General features: G+C 36.1%; 1 long non-coding RNA gene across 2 annotated transcripts; it reads left to right on the top strand.

Moving 5' to 3' along the window:
- Positions 1–4,981: 4,981 nt before the first annotated feature.
- LOC147178113 (uncharacterized) lies at positions 4,982–11,887 on the top strand. 2 transcript variants are annotated; one of them, XR_015094409.1, is made up of 3 exons: positions 4,982–5,279; positions 9,886–10,100; positions 10,178–11,887. It is a non-coding gene; the product is annotated as an uncharacterized LOC147178113 (long non-coding RNA). The 2 variants fall into 2 exon arrangements; XR_015094410.1 differs by lacking the exon at positions 4,982–5,279 and adding an exon at positions 7,582–7,803.
- Positions 11,888–17,796: the final 5,909 nt, after the last annotated feature.

The raw sequence follows: 17,796 nt of genomic DNA on the forward strand, positions 1-17,796 counted from the left end.
TGGATATATATATATGTATGTGTATATATGTGGATATATATATATGTATGTGTATATATATATATATATATATGTGTGTATGTGTATATATATATATGTGTATATATATATATATGTGTATATATATATGTGTATATATATATATATGTGGATATATATATATATGTGGATATATATATATATATATATGTGGATATATATATATATATGTGGATATATATATGTGGATATATATGTGGATATATATATATGTGAATATATATTTATATATATATATATATATGTGGATATATATATATATATGTGGATATATATATATATGTGGATAAATATATATATGTGGATATATATATGTGGATATATATGTGGATATATATATATATATGTGGATATATATATATATATATGTGGATATATATGTGGATATATATATATGTTGATATATATATATGTGGATATATATATATGTTGATATATATATATGTGGATATATATATATATATATATATATGTGGATATATATATATGTGGATATATATATATATATATATATATATGTTGATATATATGTATGTATGTGGATATATATATATATATATATGTATGTGGATATATATATATGTATGTGTATATATGTGGATATATATATGTATGTGTATATATGTTGATATATATATATATATATATATATGTATGTGTATATATGTGGATATATATATATATGTATGTATATATATGTGGATATATATATATATGTATGTGTATATATGTGGATATATATATGTATGTGTATATATGTGGATTTACATATATGTATGTGGATATATATATATATATATGTGGATATATATATATATATATATGTTGATGTGGATATATATATGTGGATATATTATATATATGTGGATGTGGATATATATATATATATATATATATATATATGTGGATATATATATATATATATATATGTGGATATATATGTGGATATATATATATGTTGATATATATATATGTGGATATATATATATATATGTGGATATATATATATGTGGATATATATATATATATATATATATTGTTGATATATATGTATGTATGTGGATATATATATATATATATATATGTTGATATATATGTATGTATGTGGATATATATATATATATATGTATGTGGATATATATATATGTATGTGTATATATGTGGATATATATATATGTATGTGTATATATGTGGATATATATATTATATATATGTATGTGTATATATGTGGATATATATATATATGTATGTATATATATGTGGATATATATATATATGTATGTGTATATATGTGGATATATATATGTATGTGTATATATGTGGATATACATATATGTATGTGGATATATATATATATATATATGTGGATATATATATATATATATATATATGTTGATGTGGATATATATATGTGGATATATATATATATATGTGGATGTGGATATATATATATATATATATGTGGATATATATATATATATATATATGTGGATATATATATATGTGGATATATATATATATATATATATATATATATATATGTGGATATATATATATATATATGTGGATATATATATATATATATGTGGATATATATATATATATATATATATATGTGGATATATATGTGGATATATATATATATGTTGATATATATATATATATATATATATATATATATATATATGTATGTGGATATATATATCTAGATATATATATATATGTGGATATATATATATATATATATGTGGATATATATATATATATATGTGGATATATATATGTGGATATATATGTGGATATATATATATATATGTGGATATATATATATATATATGTGGATATATATATATATATATATGTGGATATATATGTGGATATATATATATATGTGGATATATATATATATATATATATATATATGTGGATATATATGTGGATATATATATATGTTGATATATATATATATATGTATGTGGATATATATGTGGATATATATATATGTAGATATATATATATATGTGGATATATATATGTAGATATATATATATGTGGATATATATATATATGTGTATATATATATATATGTGGATATATATATATATATATGTGGATATATATATATATATGTTGATATATATATATATATATATGTGGATATATATATATATGTTGATATATATGTGGATATATATATATATATATATATGTGGATATATATATGTGGATATATATATATATATGTGGATATATATATATATATATATATATATATATGTGGATATATATATATATATATATGTGGATATATGTGGATATATATATATATATATATATATGTGGATATATATATATATATATATATATATGTGGATATATATATATATATATATGCAGATATATATATATATATATATATATATGTCGATATATATGTGGATATATATGTGGATATATATATATATATATGTATGTGTATATTTATATATATATGTATGTGCATATATATATATATATATGTATGTGTATATATATATATATGTATGTGTATATATATATATATATATATATATGTATGTGTATATATATATATATGTATGTGTATATATATATATATATATATATGTATGTGTATATATATATATATGTATGTGTATATATATATATATATATGTATGTGTATATATATATATATATATGTATGTGTATATATATATATATATATGTATGTGTATATATATATATATGTATGTGTATATATATATATATATATATATATATATATATATGTATGTGTATATATATATATGTATGTGTATATATATATATATATGTATGTGTATATATATATATATATGTGGATATATATATATATATATATATGGATATATATATATATATGTGGATAAATAAATATATATGTGGATAAATAAATATATATGTGGATATATACATATATGTGGATATATATATATGTGGATATATATATATATATGTGGATATATATGTGGATATATATATATATGTGGATATATATATATGTGGATATATATGTGGATATATATATATATATATATGTGAATATATATATATATGTGGATATATATATATATATATATATTGGATATATATATATATATGTGGATATATATATGTGGATATATGTAAATGTGGATATATATATGTGGATATATGTGAATATATATATATATATATGTGGATATATATGTATGTATGTGGATATATATATATATATGTGGATATATATATATATATATATCCAATGTGAATATATATGTGGATATATATATATATATATATATGTGGATATATATATATATATATATATATATATGTGGATATATATATATATATATATGTGGATATATATATATATATGTGGATATATATATATTAATGTGAATATATATGTGGATATATATATATATATATATATGTGGATATATATATATATATATATATGTGGATATATATATATATATATATATATATGTGGATATATATATATATATATATGTGGATATATATATGTGGATATATATGTGTATATATATATATGTGTGGATATATATATGTGGATATATATGTGGATATATATATATATATGTGGATATATATATATGTGGATATATATATATATATGTGGATATATATATATATATATGTGGATATATATATATATATATGTGGATATATATATATATATATGTGGATATATATATATATGTGGATATATATATATATATATATATATATATGTGGATATATATATATATATATATATGTGGATATATATATGTGGATATATATATATATATATATATATGTGGATATATGTGTGGATATATATATATATATGTGGATATATATATATATATGTGTGGATATATATATATGTGGATATATATATATGTGGATATTTATATATATATATGTGGATATATATATATGTGGATATATATATATATATATATATATATATATATGTGTGTGTGGATATATATATATATATGTGTGGATATATATATATATATATATATATATATGTGTGGATATATATATATATATGTGTGGATATATATATATATGTGGATATATATATATATATGTGTATATATATATATATATGTGGATATATATATATATATATATATATATATATATATATATATGTGGATATATATATATATATATATATATGTGGATATATATATATATATATATATATATATATATATATATATATATATATATATATGTGGATATATATATATATATATATATATATATATATATATATATATATATATGTGGATATATATATATATATATATATATATATATATATATCCACATATATATATATATATATATATATATATATATATATATATATATATATATATATGTGGATATATATATATATATATATATATATATATATATGTGGATATATATATATATATATATATATATATATATATGTGGATATATATATATATACTATTTTAGTATGTTGAAAAGTTTAATAATATGAGACCTTCAAGGCAAGTTGTAAAATGTATTAAAATCATTTTGTTTATGTTTAACAAATTTAAAACAACATAAATCATGCTGTTTCTACTAAGTACTGTACCTTTCTTGGGAGGAGTAATATGGCGGTCTCGCGGCTTCAAAAGCTTACTTCTCAGCCTAGCGACTATCCAGTAATATATGCAGATCAGAGAAGGATTGTGATTGTCATCTGACCAGTGGAGGGCAGCAACGTACTTGAACTGCCCAATCGACCGGAAATTAAAGAAGAAGAATAGCACACTGCGCAAGTGCGAATGCGTCGCGGCCATATTGCTTTTGGACAAACAATTGAGCGGAATGCCGTCAGCAAAGCAAACTTTTACAAGCTAAAAGTTGTAAACCGGCTCTCTGTTTCACCATAAATACCCCCAGCAGACGTATTATGGTTACAACAAAACATTGCTGCTTTGGTATCTGCCGAAGTGACTCGCGGTATGGTGACCGTGATCATATGAAGGGAGTTTTCTTCATACCTTTCCTGAAGCCCGGAAAGAATCTCGAGAAATGTCTACGCTGGATTCGAGCGTGGATTTACAGTCAATGTCACCAAAAACACCTATATGTGCTCTCTGCATTTCGCCGGTGGAAATGGACCAACGGTTGAGAATCCAGACCCAATACCGGCGACTGCAATGTCTGCGAAGGTACGTTTATCAACGTCTGGTTTTATGTTCGAAACACACTAATGTTGTCACGATACAAAACTAACCTTGATTCAATACTAGAAAAAACAAAAATACTCGTCAGCCTCGTGCTCGTAATACTACCAGACCGCACTTTCACATTTTAGACGTGCAAGTAAAAGGGTTTTGAAGTATGGAGGACTAAAAGTGCCTAAATTAAATTGATGAATACACCATTAAATAATTAAATAAATGTGTAATTTATTAATGAAATATGGAATTATATCAACCAATCATTAAATAAATGTCATTCATTAATCAAATTACCTACATATATAAATATATATATCATTATTATGAATTTATTCATGTCATGGTCCTGCGTTTCATGAATTTATTTTATCTGTCAAACTCGCCCGTCAAAGTTAGTGGGCGGAGCTAAAACCTGATTCACTCAAATCTTGTCTAATTGACTGCTTCAGCCTCAAGAGGTTAGAAACATGGCGGCTACGGTGATGGATTTTTTTGATGGACATAAAAATAAAAGCGATATTTCTACTATTTCGCTAAAGTACAGTTTTGACTTGTAGGTGTTTCCATTGAAGAGTGATTTGCTTCTGAGGCGTAGTTCTCGTAATGTCCCGCCTCGACTCTCGCAAGATCTGTTCTTTTTTTTCCTTTTCCTTTTTTTTTTTCTTTAAAAAGAGCTCAGTATTGTTAATTCGGTACTGTCATAATCAGATCTCTCAGTTCTTGTAGGTGGTCACGCTAACGGCGGTATGCGTGTATGAAGTCGCGGCAGCCTTGGCTCAATAAGACTTGTTGTCCCCTCAGGAAGCAATTCCGACACAAAAGCGAGTGGCCCTGTACTTCCTACTTCCTTTTACGGGCGAGGTCACAAGACTAAAAATGCAAGAGAGAAAAAAGTGACTTCCATTTCAACACGTCTCAAAAAGCACCTCATGAGAGCGTAAATCTGAGTCTCATGGTAACGCACCTATTGAGGTCAATAGCGCCACCCAGCCTATCGAATTGTGTTTACTAGCTACTCACTCTGCATCAATTCATTATTCTGAAATGTGTGTGTGTGTATATATATATATATATATATATATATATACACACATATATATATATACACACACACATATATATATATACACACACACATATATATATATATACACACACACATATATACATACATACAAATAATCAAAGACAATTTTATTAATGACATTTAATAACACATTGATTGATTTAATTCCATATTTAATTAATACAAGCACCATTTAATTAATTAATGACACATTTATTTCATTATTTAATGGTGTATTCATTTATTTAATTTTGGCACCTTTGGTCCTCCATAGTGAAACACCTCCAAACCCCACTGGTGCCATTTTAATTTAATGTTTTGGTTGTACCGGTAGGAGGCTTGTGGTGAAAGTATTCTCGCAGTCGCCGTGACACCTCGTGTTGCATCTTGAAATGGGGTAAACACCGCCGCCGCTATTGTTATAGTTCAGCTGTGTTTTGCCTATTTTTGTCAGCAAAATTCGTTCTGAATGGTTTCTGATTATTGTGAGACATGGCAGACAGGCACCAGGGGTATAAAACTTAAAATTAGCATGCGTTGACTTGGAAATATACCTGGCAAAGAGTAAGGGGGTGTGAGTCCTGTTTACCTTAGGTGTGCTGCATGCATAACTATACGTGTAAATAGTTATTACAAGATATATCACATGTAACTTTAGCTCGCCGTCACTCACTTGTGGATCGTGAGGCTAAAGACATAGTAACAGGATTGAGACCCACCTCCCGTCTCACACGCCTCCCATCCCCGCCGCCGCAGTCCACCCACCCAAGTAGATTTCAAATCTGTGGGAAACACTGCATTGTATAAAATGCAAACAAATCGAACACAGAACACGTCAGAGAGGTTAAAACATATAAAGAAGCTTAACAAAATAAAATCAACAATATAACAAAAAGAAAAAAAGATAGTACAAAGTAAAATCAATAAAAGAAAAAGTTTACAGTAATATTTTTTCACAGCTTTTGGGTACATACAAGTAGATAATGATGAAAAATAACTTCATGGAAACAAAAAAACTAAATGAAGGATGGTTTCTTATGCATACATTTTGACCTGTAAAATTAATTATATGAATAATAATAAAAAATTTAACTGTATTCCGTTACAGTTAAAAGAAAAAACATGTAATCAGATTACAGGTACATTTATTAAAAATGGGGATTACTTCGGGGGATTCGAATTTCTACGATGAGAGCGCGCGTGCATGCCAGCGCGAGTGGGACCGTTGCTACATGTTGGGGAGTTGGGGACGAACAAACTGACTAGTCGTGTCCTCCACACGCGGGCAGTTTGAAAAAGTTTCACGGACGGGAGGAGGAAATGGCGACCGCTATTCACTGGAACTTACTCGTCTTGCTGAAGGAGCGAAAGTTTGAGCTGAAAGTCCAGCGGCATGCCACGCGCTGTAGCTTCTTGCTAGCTAACCCGCTAGCCTACAACCATAATGTGAGTTACACCTTTCAAACAAATCTTCCTCCCACCAATTCACTATTTAAACATCATACACAACATATACAGGGCTAAACTTGTGACTGGGATAAAAGTTCACTTTGCAGGTGATGTCACGCTTCATCATCCTCATTGTATGACTGTATCTATCTATCTGTCTGTCTGTCTAAACTTTGAGGTGTGGTTGCTTTCAGTGACAGTCAAAAACAGCATTTGGCCTTGAATCAATAAATTAATAGCCTACATGCTTTTTAATTACACAAGGATTTTTGCTATTTGTAGGCTGCCCGAGTCCCTATCACCCCTGCAAATAGCAGGGGCACATTGTATAGAATATATATTGCGGTGATATCTATTTTTATTTTGTCTTCATGAGCATACTCAGTATTGGAGTAATCTACTTTAATATTATGGTACTTGGATTACGTTACTAAGTACATTTTTAGCAGGTAACTTATAACTGTAATGCAATACATTTTAAAAGTAACCCTCCCAACCCTGATAAGGTTTATCAAATAAAATTGTGCATTGACAGTCTTATCATTCAAATACACCAAACGTAATCAAGGTGACAGACTCAATTGACACTAACTTGATGACTTCAATCAAATAAGTCTTTGTATTTCCTACTGTATTCATTTCTTCATTTAAATTCAAAATGTTTGGATGGATAGATGCAGTCAATAAATAGTGTGAACGTGTTAATTCAAAAATCTGAGTAAAAAACATATGAGGACTCTTCATTCAGAATTGTCTAATCCAATGCATGTTTGGTTTCAAAAAGGAAAAACCTAACAACTAACTACATTAATGAAACACCGGGTACAAACAATTTAGCGTTAATAAAGTGCATAAATTGAGTTTACAATGTTGCAATCGGGGCTCGAACCTAAACCCCAAAATACACAAGCAACTTACTCCGCTTATGTAGTCTCTTTAACCATTGAACTAAACGGTCACAGTAGATAACATGGAGAATCACTTCCTATAATTTAAGGAAAGTGAAACTGAATTGATATGAGATCCAAATGGTCAATCAAAAGATTTTACTGTGATTTGATTCTACCGTGTAGGACAATCCTTTCTCTTCTATCATGCTGACTTGAAGGTAATTATGTGAGCCTCAAAAGATGTGTGAATCATTAGAGACGCAACCCACAGACAGACATGCTTCGGCACTTCCTTATAAGGCTCGACACCTAGTAACAGGTAGCGATGTGTCGATCACGTGGTTTTCGCAAAGCGCTCGCTACACGCACCGACACGGGGTTTCTCTACGAAACTTTAATACAAATATACTTTCAAGTCCTACTATAAGTGTATCTCTGCTTCAAAGACAACCAGTCTCTCATTATGAGTTTGCCAAAACAAAACAATCATGTTTTAAAAATGCAACAAAAAACTGCAAGGGTAACATTTTGGGCAGACACAGTAAAGAAAGCCCACGCTGGCGACTGCCATGTTGCCATGATGCATCTTTTGTGAACACGAGTTTGCGCGCATTATGATATCACAAATATGCAACACAACCATAGGAGATGGGTGGAGTTGAGATGTTGGGCACAACTCGAGCCACAAACACAACAGATAGACCAACGTGGCATGTCTATTATCGGCAGATTTCTTTATCTGGTTTATCTGTTTGACGTCAAATTGGCAGATAAGTGCCGATAATTATCGGCCACCGATATTATTGTGCATCCCTATTATTTTATACTAAAAAGAATAATGTTCAAGAATAGTGTTCAACGTGAAGGGATAAATGATCACGTTATGTTATGTTATTATCATAGTTTTGAGTAGTTGATTTTGAGTCGTTAAAAATAAAAAAAATTATGTTTTAAAATCAATGAATAATTGTTTTATTAGTCATGATTTCAATCTCAATCAAAATAATTGTGATTATTATTTTTCCCATAATCGTCCAGCCTTACTAGCCTGTCAGTGTCATTGTGATGTGAGCAGTGTCACTGTGGCACCAAGCCATTATGTTAATAAAAGTAAAAAGCCAAATGTGATTATGGCCATTTTGTATTAATTGAGCATAATCTGTTCTAATTTACAATATATTGCTAATAGGGCGAGAAAATTGCCTACAAAAGGAGAGCCACAACCCTACGGAATGGAGACGCTGCTGAAGCAACAGTGAAAAAGCGGAAAAGTACAACCCGTGACACCACTCCATCAACAAGTGGTTCGAGCAGCCAAGAGACAGGGGATGAGAAAGATGATCTTCAAATCAGTCACAACAGTGGATGCTGCAACAGCCGTTCAGGACTTTATATCAGTGTCAGGTAAATTGACAGATTATATAATCATGCCTTGCTAGCTACAAAAATGCGTTGATCGGTTAAAATTTCTGGTCTTACAGCCCAAGTCATGCCAAATCAACACAGCATCAAGATGGTGGACAAATCCTGTCAAACTGATACATCTGATGAAATGGTCAAGTTGAAGCTGGAAAATAAGATTCTCAAAAAGAAGCACTCAAAGTGTAAAAATGGAAGTTGCACGACACCCAAGAAACACAGGTTCTCTGTTGAGGATTTCAAACATGATGAAAATAATTTTAAATATTACACTGGTCTGACTTTGCTTCATTTCATGGCTCTTTGGGATTTTCTTGGACCCTCTTGAGAGAAACTAATTTCACAAAAGCTGTCGCACTCTCAACTCCGGGAAGTTTGCAAGAAAAAGGCCTGGAATGAAAAAAAGCCTGGATCTCATCAATGAGCTATTTCTTACCTTAATCAGACTTAGAACTGACTTACCTCCAACTGATTTGGCATATAGATTTGGGATTTCTGTCATCTTAGTCTCAAAAATAGTCACCACCTGGATTCATTATATATATCTTCGGTTTTCCACATTAAAGAAACCAATGTTTGCAACTTGACAAGTTTTAGCCAGATGTCTTCCTTCCTGTTTTCGGAAGTTCAAAGGTATCAGAACTGTCATTGACTTAAATGAATTATTTGTACAACAAGACTTTAATTTGGAGAAGCAGGGTAATCATGGGACTTACAAAGTCTTGATTGGCGTTTCTCCCACTGGAGTGGTAATGTTTGTGTCCGATGCCTATAAAGGTTCCATTTCAGATGTTGCCATTGTTGAGCAAAGTGGTTTTCTTGATCATCTCAAAGCAGGGGATCTTGTTCTTGCCAACCGGGACTTCACAATAAGGGAAATACTGGCAGAAAAGGGGGTTGACCTGAACATTTAACCAATTTCCAATGGGAGAAAAATGCTTTCGTCAGAGGAAGGAATGGACACAAAACGCATTGCAAGAGCAAGAATTGTTGTGTTGAAAGATCGTTGAGAGAATAAAACAATTAAGATTGCTGGGAAATACAATATCCTCGTCACTGCAGCCCATTTTTTCGCAAATGTTTTTTGTTGCTTAGTTAACTTCCAAGATCCACTCAGGGTTTTTCCTGGCTCAAATTGAGGCAGAGGTGCTATCATCTGGACTATGATAGGTGACTACCGATACCGGTCTTATTTTAAGGTATCGGTACTCACGGCAGTGACTGACTCCATTATCATTTTACGATCAGAAACAAAAATTAGCAATCAAATGAATACAAAGCTGCCATTGACTTCATGCAATTTTAAGGAAAAATAATATAATGGGATATATAGGTCTTTCTTTAAAATAATCTGTCATTTATGGGTGGGGAATTTTATTTACTAGTGGTATTTCGTATCAGTAGCGATGACTACTCAAGAGTTGCGTATCGGTCTGGAAAAAAGTGGTATTGAAAATCCCTAATCCTGCCCATGCGGCATGACGTGCATGTGTTCTGTAATTTCAACTGACTCGCTTTCAACATACAATAATTCCATGTTTCAATAATAAGAATAATAGTTCCAATAAGAATATGACTATTATCATGTTAAAGCATTCATTCGTTATCAGTCACTCAGGCGGCAGGTGGCCGCCTCTGAGTTTTGTACACAGGAAAAACCCTAACACATGTTACATAAATTGAAGCATCTTCAATACTGATTTTCATGAATACTGTATATAAACATTTAAATAATTGCTCTGTCACAAAATGTCTATGTAAAAACACCAAACATTTTTCACAATTTGTTTATTGAATGACTCATGTTACTTGCTTTGAGTATTTCAAATAAAGAAAAAGTATCTCAATATGGTTTAAATTGCACTCTCTCACTATTTCACACTCAAAATTGGAAGATGTTTCGGTAGCCTAATTTCATCATATTCTGGAGAAAGGTATTCAGCAGTGAAATTCTCTCAGATCAGGAACCATTACATCAAGGGACAAGTCTTTTGTAGAACTTCTTTCCAAAATAGTTCTTCAGTATTTATGACATGCTTCAATATGTTGGGTAGCGTTTACCTAACATTTCTGATTACATTCTACAACCAACATAAATGGGTAAAATTGTACATACATACATGTACATGTACTTGTACATACACTGGTATACAACAGACCGTCTGGTGAGGTTGCAAGGTATGGGATACTCAGAACTCACCCACAAGTCCACTCTGCAAAGCAGTCAAGTTTCTCTTCAAGGCTTTGCTTTGCTTTGCTTTAGCCTCATTTGCATGGCCATATTTCAGACTGGCATTACTGTTACTGGTGGTTCCCATAGCTTTGCTTTTACCAGGTTTGCTGCTGTTACCACTGATTTGGCTATGGATGAAGTAACCTAAAGCCTGCGCTCAACAGGGGTGGGGAAAGTACTGATATTCTTTACTTGAGTAAAACTACAACTTTGGTAAAAGTACTTATTCAAATTATTGCTCAAGTAAAACTAAAAAAAACAACCTACAGACTCTGAAATGTACATTAAAAGTAAAAGTTATTTTGAATTGATGTTTCCTCCTGCATCATATACATAATTAGAAAGATATTCAAGTTGAAAGCTTGTCACTAAACATCCTTAAAACTGGCCATGACAGAAACATGAAAGTATAGACCCACCTCTTGCAATCATAGCGGGAGCGGCTGTCAAGGCGGTCAGCACCTGGCCCGATTTTTTTTGTCTGCACTAAAGACGTGATCGATCCTCACTGAATGTGCGCATCCCCTTTATATGCCCAAATCATACTCTGAAAATATTAGTACGGCAGTCACAATGTTTTTTTCTTACTTTATTGGTGGTGGCGCGGCGGGGATACAGATGGGGGACCGCAGCACTGCTTAATACTGCTGTCTGCCCCAACCGATGGCTCCCCACCCCGACACTATTAAAATTAAAAGGGGAGTTGTAGGGCGAAGAAGGTGCCAGGAGGCTCACTGGAGCGGGGCAGGGACAACACCCCACAAACGGCCCCCGGAGCCCCGGGCCAGGGATGGAGCAGGGGAGGGGGGAGGGAGGGGGAGGGGACGACAAGAAAGGCAAGGGGCGGCGGCAGGGCAGCAGAGACCAGAGGCCCACCTGCCCCGAACCGCGTCGCCGGGCACGGAGCGACGGACTACGCCAGGGAACGGCCAAGATTCAGCCGCTACCTAGCAGCCAACAGTGGGGCAGAGCCGCCCACGCTCAGCCAGGGGGAACAGCACCTATAAAGTTAACCCACTAGCATGCAGTGATCCGAATATTATCCCTTAGTGCCTGTGACTGAGCGCCTGTCACTATCTGCCACTCCCCGACTGGAGCGCGCTGCCGTCTAGCTGAGAGGAGCAGCCTATGCGAGCGCACGCTGCTCGCTTTTCGTTTCCTCGCTAGCTCCGTCAAAACTTTTTTTTACACAGTCCACACAAATTAATACCGTAATTTGACACTTTCACAAACTGCTTACCTGCCGACTGGACTCATTTATTTTTCCCGTTGTTGGTGCACATTCGACACCGACGCCATGACACACACCGCAAACGCTCACCTGCACTCTGCGGGGCCGTTAGACAATAAACAATGGACCAAACCGAAGCACTTCCGGACTCCCACTTAAATAGCGCTTTTGCCGCGCTTAAATGTATCACATGGCTATGGACTATACCACAAAAGTAGTTTGGTTTATTATTTAATATGTTTTTTTTTTTGAGAGATTAAGTTATGGATTGTGATTGGAGTATTTTTGTTATGGTTAATATATGTTGCAGATATTATTTATTTGCATGCTTTAGTTATTGTTGGTTACTTTTTGGTATTATACCCCATGATTGACTAAATGGTTTGCCCGGATGGAGGGGCTAGGGGTATTCAAAAAATCTAAATTCATTTGTAGGGAGTGCTCACCCAAGTGGGATGGTGAGTGACTTGCTACCACAATAAGTTATGGAAAAGACTAATGGAACTTGTAAATGTTGTTGGGATTGTTTTTGCACTGGACTTGCACTGTAAATATTTTTTTCACATTTTTAATTCTGTGTTTGTGTAAATACGTTTTTCGACTGCGCCATCATTTTTTCCCCTTTCAGAAATGAACCCGTGACAGTGCCCATTGGAAGTGAATCTTGAGGAGTTGGTGACTAAGGTGTCATTTGATGTGGTCTGCTTGATCCTGCTGGCAGTAACTGGGTTCCTGACTATAAAAACACAACTATTAGTTACAAGTTGCCAAATACAGAAACAGCAATGTAAGTTATCGCGATGTGGTGGCTCTCGCTAACAGGCAGAATTAAGTAACCAGATTTAGATTAAAATATTCTATATACGTAGACCATGTTTCTATAAATTTTGATATTTGTTTTTTATTCGAGGCATATATTTTTTCCATTAAAATGTGACTTATGAGGAGGTTAGACCGTTCCGTTCCGTTCCGTTCCGTTCCGTCTTCAATTCCGCTTATCCGGGGTCGGGTCGCGGGGGCAGCAGCTTTAGCAGGGAAGCCCAGACTTCCCTCTCCCTAGCCACTTCAGCCAGCTCATCCGATGGGATCCCAAGGCGTTCCCAGGCCAGCCGTGAGACGTAGTCTCTCCAGCGTGTCCTGGGTCGTCCCCGGGGCCTCCTGCCGGTAGGACATGCCCGGAACACCTCCCTAGGGAGGTGCCCAGGAGGCATCCGAACCAGATGCCCCAGCCACCTCAACTGGTTCCTCTCAACGTGGAGGAGTAGCGGCTCGACGCTGAGTCCCTCCCGAATGACCGAGCTTCTCACCCTATCTCTAAGGGAGAGCCCGGCTACCCTGCGGAGGAAACTCATTTCGGCCGCTTGTATCCGGGATCTTGTTCTTTCGGTCACGACCCACAGCTCGTGACCATAGGTGAGGACAGGAACGTAGATCGACCGGTAAATAGAGAGCTTTGCCTTTCGGCTCAGCTCCTTCTTCACCACAACGGACCGATACAGCGTCCGCATCACTGCAGACGCTGCACCGATCCGTCTGTCGATCTCCCGCTCTAACCTACCCTCACTCGTGAACAAGACCCCAAGATACTTGAACTCTTCCACTTGGGGCAGGACCTCATCCCCGACCCGCAGAGAGCACTCCACCCTTTTCCGACTGAGGACCATAGTCTCGGATTTGGAGGTGCTGATCCCCATCCCAACCGCTTCACACTCGGCTGCAAACCGCTCCAGTGAGGGCTGGAGATCACGGCTTGAAGAAGCCAGCAGCACCACATCATCTGCAAAAAGCAGAGATGCAATGTTGAGGCCACCAAACCGAACCCCCTCGACAATCCGGCTGCGCCTAGAAATTCTGTCCATAAAAATTACGAACAGAATCGGTGACAAAGGGCAACCTTGACGGAGTCCGACCCTCACAGGAAACAAATTCGACTTACTGCCGGCAATGCGGACCAAACTCTGACATCGGTCGTACAGGGACCGAATAGCCCGTATCAGGGGGCCCGGTACCCCATACTCCCGAAGCACCCCCCACAGGACTCCCCGAGGGACACGGTCAAACGCCTTCTCCAAGTCCACAAAACACATGTGGACTGGTTGGGCGAACTCCCACGCACCCTCAAGGATCCTGCTGAGGGTGTAGAGCTGGTCCACTGTTCCACGGCCGGGACGAAAACCACACTGCTCCTCCTGAATCCGAGATTCAACTTCCCGACGGATCCTCCTCTGCAGCACCCCCGAATAGACCTTACCTGGGAGGCTGAGGAGTGTGATCCCTCTAAAGTTGGAACGCACCCTCCGGTCCCCCTTCTTAAAAAGAGGAACCACCACCCCGGTCTGCCAATCCGGAGGCACTGTCCCTGATGTCCACGCGATGTTGTAGAGACGTGTCAACCACGACAGCCCCACTACATCCAGAGCCTTTAGGAACTCCGGGCGAACCTCATCCACCCCCGAGGCCCTGCCACCGAGAAGCTTTCCAACCACTTCAGTGACTTCGACCCCAGAGATAGGGGGGCCCACCTCAGAGTCCCCAGACCCTGCTTCCTCAAAGGAAGGCGTGTTGGTAGAATTGAGGAGGTCTTCAAAGTATTCTCCCCACCGATTCACGACGTCCCAAGTCGAGGTCAACAGCACCCCATCTCCACTATACACAGTGTTAATGGCGCACTGCTTTCCCCTCCTGAGACGCCGGATGGTGGACCAGAATTTCCTCGAAGCCGTCCGGAAGTCGTTCTCCATGGCCTCACCGAACTCCTCCCATGTCCGAGTTTTTGCCTCAGCGACCACCGAAGCCGCATTCCGCTTGGCCAGCCGGTACCTGTCAGCAGCCTCCGGAGTCCCACAGGCCAAAAAGGCCCAATAGGACTCCTTCTTCAGCTTGACGGCATCCCTTACCGCTGGTGTCCACCAGCGGGTTCGAGGATTGCCGCCCCGACAGGCACCAACCACCTTACGGCCACAGCTCCGATCGGCCGCTTCAACAATGGAAGCACGGAACATGGTCCATTCGGACTCAACGTCCCCCGCCTCCCCCGGGATAACGGAGAAGCTCTGCCGGAGGTGGGCGTTGAAACTCTTTCTGACAGGGGATTCTGCCAGACGTTCCCAGCAGACCCTCACAATACGTTTGGGCCTGCCTGGTCGGACCAGCATCTTACCCCGCCATCGGAGCCAACACACCACCAGGTGGTGATCAGTTGACAGCTCCGCCCCTCTCTTAACCCGAGTGTCCAACACATACGGCCGCAAATCCGATGACACGACTACAAAGTCGATCATCGAACTGCGGCCTAGGGTGTCCTGGTGCCAAGTGCACATGTGGACACCCTTGTGCTTGAACATGGTGTTCGTTATGGTCAGTCCGTGACGAGCACAGAAGTCCAACAACAAAACACCGCTCGGGTTTCGATCGGGGGGGCCGTTCCTCCCAATCACGCCCCTCCAGGTCTCACTGTCATTACCCACGTGAGCGTTGAAGTCCCCCAGCAGAACGAGGGAGTCCCCGGGGGGAGCGCTCTCCAGCACACCCTTCAAGGACTCCAGAAAATGTGGGTACTCTGAGCTGTTGTTCGGTGCATAAGCACAAACAACAGTCAGGACCCGTCCCCCCACCCGTAGGCGGAGGGAGGCTACCCTCTCGTTCACCGGGGTAAACCCCAACGCACAGGCGCCCAGCCAGGGGGCAATGAGTATGCCCACACCTGCTCTGCGCCTCTCACCGTGGGCAACTCCAGAGTGGAAGAGGGTCCAGCCCCTCTCGAGAGGATTGGTACCAGAACCCAAGCCGTGTGTGGAGGTGAGTCCGACTATATCTAGTCGGAACTTCTCAGCCTCGCACATCAGCTCGGGCTCCTTCCCTGTCAGAGAGGTGACATTCCATGTCCCCAGAACTAGCTTCAGTAGCCGAGGGTCGGACCGCCAAGGCCCCCGCCCGGAGATGTGTAATTCCTTTCTGCTCCCACACACCTAAATAAAACGATTGGTTAAGTTGAAAGTCGGGGTTATGCCATAGGGGAGAAAGCCCACAGGGCTCCACTTGGGCTTTTGTAATTTCTAGTGCCTTCCACCAGGCAGTCAGGGTGGCGGAAATCATTGGGTTTTTAAAACAATTGTGTCGCTTAATCGATGTTGTAATAAAGAGTAAATCTAAAAGTCTGAGGTTATTACAATCCTTCTGTTCTAGTTCCAGCCAACAGTTAGTATCTCTGTTGGGTT

The sequence above is a fragment of the Leptonotus elevatus genome, chromosome 3 (genome assembly GCF_054856555.1).
Source record: "Leptonotus elevatus isolate MCC_2025b chromosome 3, RoL_Lele_1.0, whole genome shotgun sequence".
Lineage (NCBI taxonomy): Eukaryota > Metazoa > Chordata > Actinopteri > Syngnathiformes > Syngnathidae > Leptonotus > Leptonotus elevatus.